The sequence below is a fragment of the Periplaneta americana genome, chromosome 1 (genome assembly GCF_040183065.1).
Source record: "Periplaneta americana isolate PAMFEO1 chromosome 1, P.americana_PAMFEO1_priV1, whole genome shotgun sequence".
Classification (NCBI taxonomy): domain Eukaryota; kingdom Metazoa; phylum Arthropoda; class Insecta; order Blattodea; family Blattidae; genus Periplaneta; species Periplaneta americana.
Genome location: NC_091117.1, coordinates 174,551,279 through 174,569,470, shown reverse-complemented (window position 1 = coordinate 174,569,470; position 18,192 = coordinate 174,551,279). Strand labels below are relative to the sequence as shown.

Sequence of the window (18,192 nt, the reverse complement as noted above, 5' to 3'; positions counted from 1 at the left end):
TCATTACGACGAAAGGATTCCCAATTCTGGTTTCAAACAGTGGCGCCAACTTATATGGGCTCGTGGAATCCGAGCCCACCCAATAATTTATCGTGTTGTGAGATTTATTTAACTTATGGATCGTCAAATGTTTGAGCCCACCCACTGTTTTTCAAAAGTTGGCATCATTGCTTTCAATAGTTATACCAAACTTGTTCCGTTCCGTGGAACAGGCGTTGTCATAATGTAGTTCCAAAGTGAAACGAGTATTTGTAACCGCAAGTATTTCGTACTAGCCATAGACAAAGGTACTAGCTCAGAGCAACACTGTTATTTTGGAACATACTGTTCCAAGGTGCTGTTACTTTTTGGAACAGTTCCAAACAAGGAACGGTTCCAAAATAACTGTTACGTTATTTTTTCCCCATCTCTAGTAACTTATGATGTAGGTCCTAACCTAAATCGAAATTATGGTGCAGGTAAGGTGAGCTTAAATATGATACAGCGGGAAAGAGTTAAGTGAACTCTCCAAGGTTCAGTATTTGATATTGGAACAATTATTCTAATATTATATAGGATTCAATCGAGGACACAGATATAATGCTCTTTTCTACCAAACAACGTTATCATTTTTTAAATGTAAGTAAACAGTACTTAGAATGTTACAAGTTTTTACAAACTTCACGGTTGGTTTGATACAATCCTTGTATAGTAAGTTCCCATTGCAATGTATTGTTACACTCCAACATTCCAAACAACAATGGTGATGATGATAGGGATAGAATTTGTATGCACTAAAAAGATATAAGAAAACAGAATGTCTGTACCAGGTTGTGCATAGAAATCATAGCCGTAAACAAATGTCACATCGGTATTAAATCCTTGTTTCTCTTTCCATTTCAGAATATAGAAATAAAAGTTTTGATATCCGTTTTGAGGTCAGACAGTTCCCTTTTAGGGTGGGAGTTGCTCCTGCCTTGGAGAATATTAATAACAATATTAAAACAGTAGTAGATAAACCTCCCGTCTATCTCACATTCACACACGCTGTATTTGTAATTTGGTGCTACATAATTATATATTAAACTCTTTTAATTCAAATTCCAGTCCAGCCAATTAGAACAAGGTATTGAGTGAGGTTGAACAATTATGTAACTGTTCACCTTCATTAGCGTCATCTCTCGGGAATTATCGAAGTTGTCTAGTGTGGATTTTGTTGTTGTTAATAATGATAATAATTCCAAAAAAAAAAAAAAAAAAGAAAACGATAGATTTATGAGAAAACCGATATATTTTACGTTATATTGAATCAAAATTTCGATACCAATATATCGCTATATCGAAACGAAAATATCGGTATTTCGTGAAAACCGATATATCTTTCCCATCTCTAGCAAAAATTGGAAGTTCAAGTTAACATAGATGAAAATAGGCACTTTAAGTCAATTCCCATGTGCTGTTAACGAATATGAGTGTGAAAATGTTACATGACCCTTTATTTTTTTTAATCTTGAAAATATGTTAAGTAGAGAGAAATATTAGCAAAAAAATGCGAGTTACTGCATAATATTGAAGTTCTTATAGAACCATTTTTGCATACAGTCTTGCTCACATTTTCATTGTTGAAGATCTGGAAAGAGCTCTGAGTTAGGGATGGGCAAAAATAACCGGTTATTTTCATAACTGGTTATTTTCATTAGGTTAACCGGTTAATTCCGGTTATTTTTGCTTGCCGGTTTAACCCGATAACAGGTTATTTTCATCAATAACCGAACTATCGGTTATTATTTAAAATACAGTAAACCCCGTCAACAAATTGTTCTCTTGAACTTGGTTCTGAAACGTCATGTACTGCTAATCCAAACGCCATTAAATTTAGCAATGCTTAACAATTTAAATACTTGCACAGGAAGATAATGGCATGCGCTATCACCTTAGAAGTATCGCAGGAGGAAAGTGGGGCAATGTTGCCAACTTCATTTCAAATAAACCGAGCACCCGTGGTTTTTACTTGTAGTACGTATATTTCGAATAAAGTTGTGTGTCTCGTCAAGTAGAACAAACTACGAGGCGCATCCAGAAAGTAAGTTTCCCGATTTTTTCCCCTTGAAAGTAAACGTAATTAGCCGTGTCAATTGTGCATGCGTAACAGATCTATGACGTATCAATCATATGCCAGCCGAACAGGTCCCGCTTGGTGTCAGTAGCGTGGCAGCAGTGGTCCGAAATGGAAACTCTTATTCCTTCTCCCGCCGCCTGCGAGGTTCGGTCGGTGATGAAGTTCTTTAATGCACTAAGCATTGCGCCAATTGAAATTCATCGGCAGCTCTGTCAGGTCTATGGGCCGAACATCATGAGTAAGCAGATGGTGCGTCGCTGGTGTAGGCAGTTTTCCGAAGGTCGTCAAAGTGTCCATGATGAAGAGCGCAGTGGGCGACCGTCCCTCATCAATGATGATCGTGTTGAGCTGGTGCGGCAGTGCATCATGTCGCTTCACGATTACGGAGCTGAGCAGCCATTTTCCGCAGATATCGCGATCCTTGTTGCATGAGATTGTCACTAAGCACCTGCTGTTCAAAAACGTGTGTGCCAGGTGGGTGCCGAAAAACCTGACACCCGAACACAAAATGCAACGTTTAAGAGCAGCACTGACATTTCTGCAACGGTATCACGATGACGGCGACGAATTCCTCGACAGGATCGTCACGGGCGATGAGACTTGGATTTCGCACTTCACCCCGGAAACCAAGCAGCAGTCAATGCATTGGCGGCATAGTGGATCTCCGGTCAGGACGAAATTCAAACAGACGCTGTCGGTACGGAAAGTGATGTGCACGGTGTTCTGGGACAGGAAGGGCATTCTGCTCATTGGCTTCCTTCCAAGAGGTGAAACAGTGAACACTGACCGTTACTGTGAAACACTGCGAAAATTGCGACGTGGCATTCAAAACAAGAGGCGTGGAATGCTTACTGCAGGTGTTGTGCTCCTCCATGACAATGCTCGTTCACATACGGCTCGGCGCACAGCAGCTGTTTTGACGGAATTTGGCTGGGAGTTGTTTGATCATCCACCCTACAGTCCTGATCGTGTTCCCAGCGATTTTCACGTTTTCTTGCACCTCAAGAAATTCCTGTCCTCCGGTGAGCGTTTTGGCAACGACGAAGAGCTGAAGACGTCTGTCACACGCTGGTTCCATTCACAGGCGGCAGAGTTCTACGACAGAGGGATACAAAAGTTGATCCCACGATACGACAAGTGTCCCAATTCTGATGGTAGCTATGTTGAAAAATAGCTGAAACATTGCTGTACCTGTTGCCAATAAATGTTTTCCTGAAAGTGTGTGTTCTTTTTTTTTAAATAGGGAAACTTACTTTCTGGATGCGCCTCGTATATATGCAGTAACTAAATGCATAAATGGTGTGAAGTGGGGTCTTACACTAAGCACATTATGCAAGATGTGCATACTTCCCCAGATATTGTATTGTTGTGAACCACTAATGTTAGCCTCAAAAAATCTACTTACCAAACTTAATCAAGCACAAAACTAAGCACTGCGACTCATTACCGGAGGAGTCAAAACAACTTCAATTGACTCCATGCTGCTCCTAACAGGATTATAACCAATTCCTTTAATAATTGAAGAAAGAGCATTAATATTACATGAAAAACTGCTCAGGTTACCAGATGACAAATTTTTGAAAACATACAATCACACTAACAGAAGATTGAAAACATAAACACGGCTGTGTACAGAAAGTCGCAAAGCTGAGGACAAAGTGCCAAATCAGCAATATACCATAACCATTACTAAAACAGCAGAATCCACTTCTTAAAAAAGACATAGGATACTCACTAGACCTGCAAGAAGCTATCATCCAGGAGGAAACAATAGACGAATTGAGAACCCTAGCTCTAGAACACTCCTACTGACGGCTCTAAGATGACATATCATGCAAATGCCGGAGCAGGCATTTATAGCAACATCTTTGCATCCTATGCTCCAGTAGGGACATACAGATCAGCTTAGGACGGAGAAGTTGCAGCCATCAGCATTGCTTTAAATCAGTTAACGTGTCATCAGGAAAAGTTTAGAAAGGTAGTCATCCTATGTGATTCCAAAGCAGCGATAGAGTCTATAAACTCCATTGATACTCAATCCTTACAAATCCAGAACTGCCAAAATACACTACGCCTATTAACAGAAAAAAATAAACGAGTAAAACTACAGTGAATTCCTGGCCATTGCAATATATATAGAAATGACCAGGCCGACATATTGGCTAAAAATGGTGCCCAGATAATCAAAACAACGAAACAACAAAAACCTTATTTTACAGCAAAATTAAACATCAATAATGTTATCCAAGAAGCTTACACCCTCGATATTAACAACAGAACACAAAAGAAACACTGACAAAGGGCCATGTTAGAAATTCCAAATAGACCAAGAAATGAAGCAGTCGCAAAGTTCCGCTTGTGCACTGGGCATGACTGCCTAGCTCAACATCTCCATCGTTTTAGCTTACTACCAGACCGTCCACACCTGTGGAGTAACAGTCAGCGCGTTTGGCTGCGAAACCAAGTGGCCCGGGTTCGATTCCCGGTCGGGGCAAGTTACTTGGTTGAGGTTTTTTCCGGGGTTTTCCCTCAACCCAAGATGAACAAATGCTGGGTAACTTTCGGTGCTGGACCCCGGACTCATTTCACCGGCATTATCACCTTCATCTCATTCAGACGCTCATTAACCTAAGCTGTTGATAAAGCGTCGTAAAATAACCTACGTAAAATAACCTACTAAAAAAAACTACCAGACCCAAAATGTACCTTGTGTGATCCACAAGAAGACATGAGCAGGGACTACCTACTTCCATGTCCAACCTTAACCAAAGTGAAAGAGTGTGACCGATACTGGGAGGTAAGGAACTTAATGGGACAATGCAGGACATTTTCCTCTCCTTTTGCATTCTATGTCGTATTTTTTATTTTATTTGTTTTAATATTGAAGTTGTGTTTAGGTCAAAGATGTAAATCTCAGTACCTATCATTGGAAAATAAATGAATAAATATTTCGAATAAAAAAGTGCGCGGTATAATCGAGAAAATACGGTAATTACATAATTTTCACAAATTAATTTGTATAATTGTATTCGTTTATTTTATCCTTGGTTCGTTTATTTAGTGCTTTATTATATCTAACTTAAAGTTAGGTAAATATAGCTATTATGCAGCTGACAGATTCTCTAATTGTTTATCCAAACTTAGGTAATAGTTTCTTGAAATTATCCACAGGTGACCAATAATTAATACACTGGAGTAGTGTTCCATCGCAAGTAAGTCCTGGTTTGCACTTAAAATATTGTCCGTATTGTGGATTTCCTCCGCAAGCTTCACCTTCACCTGTAAATAAATAGATAGAAACTATATTACAGATTTCACAACATATTTTCCTTTCTTACAAATTAAGCCTAACTTTCCCGCCCATTAACAAGCTGGAAGGACCCAATCTCTTGTAATGGAAGTAGAGCTATAGCATAAATCCTGGAAGCATAAGCAGGCTGACCAGACGTCCCCGGTTTTGAGTTGCTGTTCCCGGGGACCAAATGTCCCCGTTTTGTCCCCGGAAATTAATTTTGTCCCCAGAAGCTTTGATTTTGTTTCAATGACATTTTGCACGTAAATATTTAAGGATCATGATGGAACTGCTGCGATTCATGCACATTTCTGAACGGTTCTCAGTATCAGACAAAAGAACCAGCGAGCACAATATGAGATATTCTGCACTCTACGAGAAGAACATAGCATCTTTGTCTTTGTTCATCTTAGCATTCGTATTGCGCAGAAGCGTTAGAATTGCCGCAGCATCCATTTTTAAGTAGTTCAAAAAACGAGAAATTTTGTGATAAACCAACAGATGAAAAGTGGTATGATGTTTTTCAACATTTCAAAAAATTTTCATTCCGTTTGAAAATCTTCTCTAAATAGTGTCATTAATCACGTGTCTTCCAGTCAGTAATTCATCATTGAAAGACTTTTTTCCACAGTGAACTCAATCTGGACTGATGAAAAGTCAAGAAAGAAAGTTGAAACAGTTAAAGCTTTGTTAGACTTACAAGTGAAAACAAACTTTCATTCCTCATTTGAAGAACTTAGTGTGAAGCTATATGGGAATGAACAGATCCTTAGAAAGATTCCTTCTTCAGACAAGTACTTGTAAGTTGGGATCCGTACAGTAGGTTGGGATCCGTACGGTAGGTTGGGATCCGTACAGACAAAACCAAATCGATTCAATAGAAAAGGTCCAACGCAAGGCAGCAAAATATGTCAAAATGAGGAAGGGACATGGTGAGGAGATAGTAAAAGATTTAGGGTGGGAACTTCTCAAATCAAGGCGACGAAAAACCAGACTCACCGCACTGTTTAAGGCACAAATGGGACACAAAGCATGGACTAATATCAATGCTAGATTAGCAACACCATCATACCTAGGAAGGGCTGAACATATTAGGAAGTTTAAATGTAGAAAACAAAGAACGGACGTGGCAAAATGTTCCTTTGTTAACCGCACAACAGTAGACTGGAACAGCTTACCTGCGGCAATCTTTCAGGGTAGTCCTCTTAAAATCAATACATTTAAGGAAAGGTTGAGAAGATTAGACTGAAAATGTAATTGGAGGTGCAGTGTAATTATTTAAGTTGTGTCGTGTAATTAATTGAGTTGATATATAATTAATTAAGTTGATATGTAATTAATTAAGATGATATGTAATTTAGTTGATATGTAAATAAATTAAGGTGATATGTCATTAATTAAGATGATATGTAATTTAGTTGGTATGTAATTAATTAAGGTGATATGTAATTATTTAAATTGGTAATAGTTGGGTGAAATAGAAGTATTTATAAGTTAGATTTACTTTTGCTTACCGTAGGAGTTATTATAGATAGTTTTTATTTATAGTCCTAGGTTTATTGCAGTAATTGTAATTATTGTATGTTATATATCGCTGCCACCGGGCGTATACCCAATTGTAGTGTAAATACATACATACATACATACATACTTCCATACATGCGTCATTATTGAAACTGAATTCTTGGTGGCTATAATTCATGTATAAAAGAGTTACGTGTGTTCATGCAATTAATTCAAAACGTTAAGATACCCCACAAATTTAGTGTGCAAAGTTCTGTTATTGTATCTATTGTTACATGTATTTTCTCCCACTTTTCAACGGAGAGTGACTAGGTAAGCGTTTGTGTTTTTTCTTGAAATTGCCGATGTCCCCTGCTGGGCCATAAAAAATCTGGTCAGCCTAATGAGAAGACAAATTAACTTTACAGGAAAAATAGATAATAAGACTAGTCATAGTCTCAACAAAGAGAATTAAGTTTGATTCTAACACAATTCAGTAATAGGGAATTTATGGCGGTGAAAGTTAGTGGATTTTCTCCTAACATATTCACGTCATCCGCATAAAAAACTGATGTAAACCGTTCAATTTCAAACCGTCTCAATTATTCTGCACTTTTCTAATTGTATATTCTAGAGCAAGATTGAAAAGTAAAGGCAATATTGCATCTTCTTGCTATAGTCAGCAGTGAATTGGAAAAGCATCAGACAGAAACTGGCCTATACGAACTTTGCTGTACGTTTCACTGAGACACATTTTGTGACATCCCCACAAATGTCCATAATCATCTCATGTCATCGCGGGTGTAGTGTAGACCAGTGTCCTATGGCTCACCCTAGGCAACGACTCTATCGGTAAATTGGTGTACATAACTGGGTTGATATGGGTCATTAACATAAGTCAAGTGCCCGCCATTAGTAAAAAAATTGTTATATATGATTTTAGATATCGTCCGTTTACAAGCAAAATACATTAAGTAAATAATATTACTTCTGAGAAAGAGGCGTAGGGTATATATAATGTAGGCTACACAATATATGTGTATAAACTTAGAATTGAACAATTAAATACACTTAAAGAGAAACGACTTAATAAAAATAATATTTTGAGGATTCAGTTTTGTCAAGACCTTTTAAAATCCTTTTTCTCAAAGGTAATATTTTTAACTTAATTTGTTTTGCTTGTAAGCCGACGATATATACTATTCACTATTTACGTAAATGACGTCCCCTCGACTCTACAGCACTGTAAGCATCACCTTTACGTAGACGATTTACAAATCTATATCCATACAAACCCTGACTCACTCAATGACGCAATACAAAATCTTTACGAGGACCTTGAATCTATATCTGTATGGGCCAGAAAGTTTGGTTTGACTCTCAATGCAACAAATTCACAAGTAATCCTAGTGGGACATCAACGTCTATTGTGCAATATTACTCCTGCTCTTCCAGTCAAATTTTTTTTATTGGGTTATTTTACGACGCTGTATCAACATCAAGGTTATTTAGCGTCTGAATGAAATGAAGGTGATAATGCCAGTGAAATGAGTCCGGGGTCCAGCACCGAAAGTTACCCAGCATTTGCTCGTATTGGGTTGAGGGAAAACCCCGGAAAAAACCTCAACCAGGTAACTTGCCCCGACCGGGATTCGAACCCGGGCCACCTGGTTTCTCGGCCAACGCTCTGACCATTACTCCATAGGTGTGGACACCAGTTAAGTTAAACGACACAATAATCCCTTTTGCTTCCTGTGTTAAAGACCTTGGAGTTTACTTTGATACGCATTTAAACTAGAATAACCAAGTAACCCATATTACCAAAAAAGTGCTTTCCATATTACATTCCTTAAACAGCATTCGAAAATTCCTTCCGCTATCACTCAAGAAAATACTAGTGGAAACACTAGCAATGCCCCACTTCGATTATTGTGATTTTCTACTGACTGACCTCAATGTCAACCAATCGCAAAAATTGCAGCGTGTTCATAATTCTTGTGTTCGCTTCGTCTGCGATGTCCGTCGCGCTGACCACATTACCCCATCCTTCCAAACTCTAAACTGGCTACGGCTTAACGAACGTAGAAATTTTCATTCTCTTGTTCTCCTTTTCCAAGTCCTTCTCACTTCTACATCCACCTACCTTGCCTCCCGTTTCAGTTACCTGTCATCATATCATAATCTCTTTACTCGCACGCAAAATAGCCGCATACTAGCCATACCAACACATAAGACGTCATCGTATTCATCATCATACACAATCTCGCTCTCGCGCTTGTGCTTGCGCTACCCAGTGACATCAGAGACTGTCGGAATCTAGTAGCGTTCAAAAGCAAGCTTATTATGCATTTTCTTACTGCGTAGAGTAGGTTTAATTTTTACTTAATCAATAAAAGAAATGCTTCTCTCTCAACTTTTACAATAAACTGTCTAGCTTTTAGTTTCATTTTGGGGATGCCGATAAGCTTAATGTTTTACAATGTCAGTTTTTATTTCCACCTTTGCTTATCTTATATATTTGGATTTATATTAACGTTTTCGATACGCAGTGTGTATCATCTTCAGATATATATGTCAGTATGTGTTGTAAAGACCTAGCCTCTTATTATGTAATGGGTTATTCACGTGCTTGTGACCTATCATTGTTTCTTAATTTAGATACAATTACTACAAAATGTACTTGGTACAGTGTGGGGTTGCTTGTTGTGATTTTGTTAAAAGTCTTTCTTTTGAAAGCGCACATAGGTAAATATAAATTATGTTAAAACCAATATTATGACACATAACTATAAATAATAAAATATACACTATAAAACACTGTAAACACTATGGCACTTTTATCATGTTATGATTGGCTGTGTTAGCCTGTTATGTCGTAAAATTGGGTTATTATCACTGTTTCTTGGTTAAAAAACACTGTCTTTCTGACGCACTTTCACTGATTATCTGTAATATGGGATTGTATGTTGTTGGAGTTTTTTTAGGCTTATTATTTTTTTGTTGTTCATATGACTACTGTGAAGATCATTGATGCTTTAGCTGTATATAAGTTCTTAGACGTATATAAAACAAGATGTTTTTGTTGGGTCCGTATATCTAGTTCAGCCGTGCGTGTCTGCAAACAATTTACATTATATTAATAGGTTGAATTAAGATGGTTTTGTTAAGTTGAATTTATCTCGCGTCAAACTGACAATTATAGCTGATGTCGGGGTGTTCCTGTGTGGTGCTTGGCTGAGACTAGAATGGCGGGCTCAATTACAGTATTTTCTTAATGTACGTCATCTGGAATAGGAAGTGGAGGGGGTATTGGTGGGACCTGTGTGGTTGTTGTGTATGTTTGTTTTGGCGGGAATAATTTAAATAGGTTAAAAAGTGGGTTATTTGTATTGGCTATTTGTTCGTTGAGGAGGGGTTTTCCTGAGTTAAATTCTTTTATAATGTGGAATTGTTCCGCGGTGTCTATTGTGGAGTTATTTATGATTTTTAATATTTTTAATGTGTCATTTATATTTGTTAGTTCATGATTTTCTTCGATGAGGTGCTGTGCAAATTTGGACTTGTTCCTATTGTAAATGAAATCGGAAGTGTGTTCGCGGTATCTAATTTTGAAGTTACGTCGAGTCTGACCTATGTATGTTTTGGGGCAGTTTTTACATTTCAATTGGTATATGCCACTGTTTAGTAATGGTTCGTTGTTGTTGGTTTTGTTCGGGATTATATTGTTTAGTTTATTGTTGGTGCTGGGAGCTATGTTGATGTTTTGTTTTTTGAAAAAATTACCGAGTTTGTTTGATATTTTCCAGTAGAAAGTCAAACTGTGCCATTGTTTTTTGTTTTTTGTTTTTTCGGGTTGGAGTGTAGTGGTGTCTTTTTTATTTAGTTTTAATTTTCTTTTTTGTATTAATTTATTGATTAATTGGTTTTCATATCCGTTTTCTCTAGCTAGTTTTGTATGTAATTTAGTTCTTTGTTATAATTGTCTTTGTTTAGTGGGGTTGTAAGTAATCTGTTAATAAGAAAGCGGAATTTACTGATTTTGTGTGTAGTGGGGTGCGTAGATTGTTTGTTTATGGAGTGTGTGGTTGAAGTTTGTTTTCTGTGTATGTTGAATGTTATTATTGGGGGTTCTATTGTTATATTGAGGTCTAGAAAATTGAGACTATTTTTATTGTTACTTTGTTCTAGTGTGAATTTTATATTTTGGTGCAGTTTGTTGAACTCATTCTTGCTTTTATTAATCAGTTAATCTTTTAGTACTTCGATTTTTATTGTATTTGTAAATTTAATATTAATTGTAAGTATAATTGGATACTTTAAAGTAGAAGGGTGCAAAGTGCCAAAATGAAACATTGGAGATAAGATAAAAAAATGTAGCTATAAGAATAATTGTACACATATTTGTGTCATGTTTTTTTTTTTACTGATAGAAAACAGCAATAGTACAGTGTTTACTCATTAATAATAGTGGTATGTAAAGACATTCTTTCTCCATATTTAATTATATAACACAGATTGTGAAAAGGGTTAAGTAATGGGTACAGTTGCAGTAGAATGGTGCAAAGTCCTATTCTGGAGCAATTTTTACTCACAGATCTGCCTGTAGAACTGCCTATGCTCCTCATTTGCAAGATAGGGAGTCATTGCTAGTAGATCCCCCTTCTTTTCTTCAGTAATTTCCCTATTTTATGCTTTAACTTGAAACAATGCTGACTGCACATCTTTCATGTTTTTTTCCTTTTTAATGGTATGCACTGCTTCATTATCATGGGACTGTTTCACAGAAACACTACCTGCTTTACTAACATCATACTGAATGCAATATGCCTTAGAAATATTAAAGTTCTTGATGGAAATTAGTTGATCAGCAACATCTTGGATATTAAGGAAATATGACTCTAGTATTGAAACGGTTTGAAATGGTTTTACAACTTTAGAGTCTTGTACGATTTTAAGCAGGTCACTAGGAATGAAGGCTTTTGTCACTTTCTGTCTTTTTCAATCAAAGCGAAATCAGAATCGCATTGCAAGAAACTGTGGCCGTGAGAAGGAAACGTTGTTCTATGTGCTCAAATAAACCAATGGCAACTAAAAGAGACACGTGAAAACCATTACACGATTTTTGTTTTCAGCTGCACAGTTATCAGATTCTTCTTGTTTGTTATGTCCATATTCATCAGTTTTAGTACACACGAGACAATCTCACTGGCACCTCTACTCGCGATGCTTTCATCCCACATACACATTATAAGACTGCATTGTATCACATACACAAACTCCAAAGTTATAACGTGAAAGCTGACATCTGTAAAACATTTCGCTGTGTATAAGTTTGGGCACAAACATGACCTGTTGAAGATCCATTGCATTCTATGATGCAGCTCAACAGGGCGCTTACCGTCTGAAACTGCATGGTGCTGGCAACGTGACATCTAAATATCTCGCTTAACAAACACAAGTGGATGTAGCCTCTTACATACATCATCCTCCTAGGTACATTACACTTTTCTGCATAATAATTTCGTTTTCTATGATTTTGGCACTTTGCACCTTTCTACTTTAAAGTATCCAATTGTAATTGTATTCTTAATATTTTAGTTATAATCCCCTGGTAGAAGGGAAGAGAAGGCCTGATGGCTTTATCTCTACCAGGTTAAATAAATATACAAAATATGAGTGATAAATATTATGATGTTTGAAAATAACTTACCTGATATTGTGTAACAGGCGTCACAGCATTTACAGTATGATCCGTCCTTTATAAGTTCTTTTCCTTCGGGACACACACCGTCATCGGGAACGGAGGAGCAATAAGGATAAGGATAAAGCATACATTGAAATATACAGGGGATAGAATAACCTGTTGAATAATTTGCTGGAATGGAGAGGCATGGCGAGAACAAAGCCAACATCATCACTAATATTGCTGCTGCGTTAGCCTGCAAAAGATAACAAATAATACATGAATAATGCCTTCTTCTTTCTCTTCTTTCACTTTCTACTAATGTGCCTAAAGAAGTTTGTAGTAGTGGTAGTGGTAGTGGTAGTGGTAGTGGTAGTTTGCTTGGCAGAGTTAAGGCCATGAGGCCTTCTCTTCCACTCAACCAGGTTTGAATAATATACATGAAATACAAAATTAGATTACAAAACAACACAAAAGAAAATACCTTAGAAATTACATAAAATATAGTAGAAAATTACAATAGTCAAGATCAGTTACATAATATAAAATTACAAATAGTCAAGATCGGTTACATAATATATAAAATAAAGTAGAAAATTACACATAATCAAAATCAGTTACATAACATAAGGGGAATATACACACTCACACACACACACACTCACACTCACAATTTATAAGATCTAAAATGCTCGAGAAAAATTCGACGATTAATTCACTTGAGATATATTATACAGTTAATATACTAATAGGAGAATACATGTGGATTACAAGACATAAAATGTTGATTAGCAAAGTCCTACTAAATGGCATACAAATACAAATGATTAAGTAATATATCAAAATAATAAAAAAAAGAAAAGAAAAAAAAGAAGAGAGAGGAGAAAAAAAATAACAACTTGGTCATTTAAGACTATTTAGAAACGTCCGCAAGAGTCTAGTTTTGTTCATTAAAAACATTTCTAAGTAGAGTGTACTTAAAAGATTTTAGACTCCGACTGCTCCTGATTTCCTGTGACAAGGAATTCCAGGAACTGGCTGTGTGTATTGTGAAGGAAGCAGAGTAGAGAGATGTTTGATGGAATGGAATTGATAGAACAAGGTTATGCTGTGAACGTGTATCACGGTTGAGGTGGGATGCTAAAAGTGTGAAGCGAGGAACTAGGTAAATGGGTGTGGAATTATTTAAAATCTGATACAGCAAACAGAGTGAATGAACTGAATGTCTCTCCCGTAAACGAAGCCAAGATAATTGAAAGAAATACTCGGAGACATGATCATAGCGACGGCTGTTAAAAATGAAACAAACACAAGCATTATGAACACGCTGAAGCCTCAATGACAATTCAACACTAAGATCACTATACAAAACGTCGCAATAGTCAAAGTAAGGCATCACCAGGGTCTGTATCAAGATCTGTTTCAGTTTAGAAGGAAAGAAATTTTTCAGTCTTTTCAGTGAATGCAAGATTGAGAAAGTTTTCTTACAGACATATTTTACCTGTGCATTCCAGCTGAGATTCGAGTCGAAATGGAAACTTATTTAACTATAATTCGGGTTCTTTTCCGAGAAGGATAAAATTTTCTTTAAGAAGAAAATATTAATGTAAATTATTTATGCGGTGGAGTAGTCTGCAAGCTAACAACCGAAGCACGTGACTTATTCTGCCCTACTAAGCGCTCTAATAATTAAGCTACGCCGAAGTTCAATCCACAGCACCGGATCGAATCCCTCTCCTCCAGTGTTTTTTCCTTTCTGGTCTGACTCCATGTTCGACATGTAGGCCTTATGTTGACATTTATATTAAGCCAACTGCCATTATACAAGGAGGGCACTCAGTTCAGTGACTTGGTGGCCGAGATTCCACAATAATATGCACAGTAATCTGTACAGTAATATGCACTGTTGCTCGAAGAATCTACGTAAAGATTAATTGATTTTTGGTTCTACAGAATATATTGTTGGGATAAATGCGTAAGAAAAATGTAATTTTGTGGTTAAAAATCAAGAAAAAAATTGTAGAAGCAACTATGGAATTCACAACACATTTTTAGCTTCAGAGTACTAGCTAATTAAAGAAATCATATTCCTGAATAGTTCATTCTTTATCTGTTATAACCTTCTGCCCTTAAAACTAAAGAATAATGGTATTTTACGAACAATTTCAAATTAGTGTAACTCTGAAAATATTGAGGTTAGGACACATGTTTGTATGACATATTTGCTCAGAATGTCTTCGGAAATAAGCTTCGTAAGGGACGGTAAATCCTCGTCAATGACCCTGTATATATACAGAGACATCATTTTATTTTTACTAACATTTCTAATATTAATCTCACTATACCCTTGGATTAAAGGTTCAGAACCGGAAACAAGTTTGCTACCCACTTCCACTGGAGTTCGATGATACTGCGTAAAATACAAACAAATCACTTTACTATGTATAGGAGGAAAGAAAAGTAGTTCATCCATTTACGTAAAGTAGGAAATATCGCGATATGAGTTTGATAATTTTCATTAGGTTTTTGTTCAATCAAAATACAGTACTGTATTAACAATAAGTGTTTTTACTCACGAAGTGAGCTGTCCATTCGGACGTATTCATTATATAGTGTAGGCCTATATTATACCGTCTACAGCACATTACCGTACAATAGAGAGAATTAAGTTAAATTGAAAAATAATCATAATATGTATATTTAAACATAGTTTTGAAAATGATGGCCGTTCATTTCGATACAGGCTTCAGTTCTTCTTTTGCATATTATCGCACTGTAGACTATTGTACCTAATTCCAATTACAATTTCGTCCTTCGTACTACTAACTCATGTTAAAATAATTCTGTACCTACTCTATAAAAGAGTACCTTATGCACTGTAAATTCAATCTTCACTTCTGCCCGATCCGAAAAGATCAAATTACTCAGACATGCTATCTAGTGTGGTTTTGTCGCAGGGACGTAGAAAGGATGGAAATCATGTGACAGTTAATTAATCAACGAGACCCTTTTATTTATTTTAAACAGTTGTATAATATTACGTAGACGTCCAATTCCTAACAGAAATTAATGTTTTCAGAAAAGAGCTAAGACAGCCCAGCCACTAGCCTTTACGGAGGGACGAGCAGAAACCGTTGGGAGAAACCGGGATGTGACATAGGCAAATGGACGACAGTACCTGTGCGAGAATATGGTTATATATATTGAAAGCGAACATATTTCTGCAACGTACTATACTCACTAACTCTTCCACATCTCTGGAGTAACGGTTAGCGCGTCTAGCCCCGAAGCCAGGTGGCCCGGGTTCGATTCCCGGTCGTGGTAATTTACTTGGTTGAGGTTTTTTCCGGGGTTTTTCCTCAACCCAATATGAGCAAATGCTGGGTAACTTTCGGTGTTGGACCTCGGACTCATTTCACCGGCATTATCACCTTCATCTCATTCAGACGCTAAATAACCTAAGCTGTTGATAAAGCGTCGTAAAATAACCTACTAAAAATACTCACTAACTCAGTACTGTTTGTGTTTACTATGACCGTAAGACGACTTTTACTGTATACGCTTGGTTCTGTGTGGAGGACGGTTGGAAGTTTACTAGTAGAGGGGGTGGGAGTGAAGTACAGTACATTCAAAAACTCAGGTACAATAAAAATTGAAGTAACAATAAAATGATGTCCCTGTGCAAACATGGATGCATACATACGTAATATACAGGAATAAAATGATAATATAATACAATTTATATTGTTTTCGGAAAATGACTTAGTATTGATTTATGGAAGATATTGGGCCTACATTAAAACAAGTGCTTGATACTCACCATGTGTAGATTGTAATGACGAATAATCCGTCTAATAAACTTCTGTCTCTAGTGTGAACGGCAGCATAAACAAGTCATATAACTGTTTTCTGTACAGAAGTGACTGCAAATAATATAAGCCGCCTACATAATATTGATTAGATACACAATCCTAGAATGATAGTGGGCAGGAGTGGGATACGACAAATAGCAAGGCTCTGGTGATAACACCGAATTCGATTCTCTGTTCTTCAAATGTACGAGAATTCATGTGGCATATACACAGAGTTCAGCAAAATAGTGTTTAATCAAACATACAGCAAGACGGCAGATTTTTACTGCATATAAAAGGATTTTCACCTTCACTATAACCTATATGTATTTTAAGTTTTATAGCGAAGAAAGCTGTTGCGATCGTGTTTTATCTATCATTTCAATTTTTCTCTTGAAACTGTTTCTCCACAATAGCCTTATTGACAAGCGACTACAGATGAAGGAAAATTGCAATGCAATGTAGACTCTACTGGACTGTGCCCTATCACGAGCACATGCTCATTTCGGGTATCTATTTAAATGTACCATTTCAAATGTAAATTATGAATATGAATATAAATGCTATTGTAAATTTATATATAGAGTAATTAAAGAACTCACAAATGCTGACTCGCATCATAAAAATGGGGAGTACGAAATATTCACAATACCAACTATGTAACTTTGAATATCTGAGTGACAAATTGTTTAACCCCTTCAGACCTGAATTCATATTAAACAAAAAAAAAATCTTGTCACATAATCATTCTGGGGATCAAAAATTCCCAAATCAAGTATTCACTGAAAATCAAAATTTGAGTACAATTTTGACCTCTGGGTTCCCAAATTTTTTAATTTTATTTTTAATTCAGGTGTAGAAATGATTCAAAAATAATATTCTCCATTTATATCACGTTGAGTTTTTTAAAACATTTAAATGTATCGAAGACATTCCAAAAAAGAAAAAAGGAAACAATGTACACTATAATGTACATCAGGCCTGAAGGGGTTAATCACCCAAATATGTATCTGCACATGCATTTGCACATTCTACTTTTAAACTGTGCTACTAGTCAGAGGTGTATCCAATAATAATAATAATAATAATAATAATAATAATAATAATAATAATAATAATAATAATAGCCTGATAATAGTTTATTATTATAATATGAGAACACACACATTTTGTAATTGTACATAAATTTCAATGTAAGGGGAAGAAAGCGACGTAATATTGTATAAAATTACAATATAAGAAAAAGAAGCGACTTAAATACTGTAATTATAAAATATAGGTCATAGAAATAGAGTAGACTTGTTTGAAAATAATAACTTTACTGTAGTAATTTAAATTACGTTTTCCAAATAACTCCTGTTTCTAATTTGGATTTCTATGTTATAATTTTGTAATATACTAGACACCAGTACTTCAAAATCATGTCATAAATTTTTAATCCATAAGTAAGGCTGTATTTTTTGCCATTAGTTGTGACACATTTTGCCTTTTAAAATCAAATATGCTTACTTTTACTTGTAACGTTTTTTTTTGTGTAAGGAATTTAATAAAGTATATTTAAAAATTTGTTCAAATTGAATTTCGTTTATCATAATTACTTAACGTTTCAGTGCTAGTACGAATCCTTCAGACCTGGATAGACAGCGCGATGGATAGATTCGATAGATGGAAAAAGTAAACAAGCTCTAACTTGTTCCCCTGAACTCCGCCTAATACTCCGCTAACAGTTAACCTGTATCTCCTCGCTTGGGACCTTAACTTCGAA

General features: G+C 36.2%; 1 protein-coding gene and 1 long non-coding RNA gene across 2 annotated transcripts in view; one reads left to right on the top strand and one right to left on the bottom strand.

The window, feature by feature from the left end:
* Positions 1-18,192, top strand: part of LOC138704494 (uncharacterized) — a 222,540-nt gene that overhangs the window by 76,880 nt on the left and 127,468 nt on the right. The gene's annotated exons all lie outside the window — the stretch shown is intronic.
* LOC138704360 (uncharacterized) lies at positions 5,109-16,521 on the bottom strand. Its single transcript, XR_011333334.1, has 3 exons — positions 16,397-16,521; positions 12,604-12,832; positions 5,109-5,377 (listed from the first exon to the last, which is right to left on the bottom strand). It is a non-coding gene; the product is annotated as an uncharacterized lncRNA (long non-coding RNA).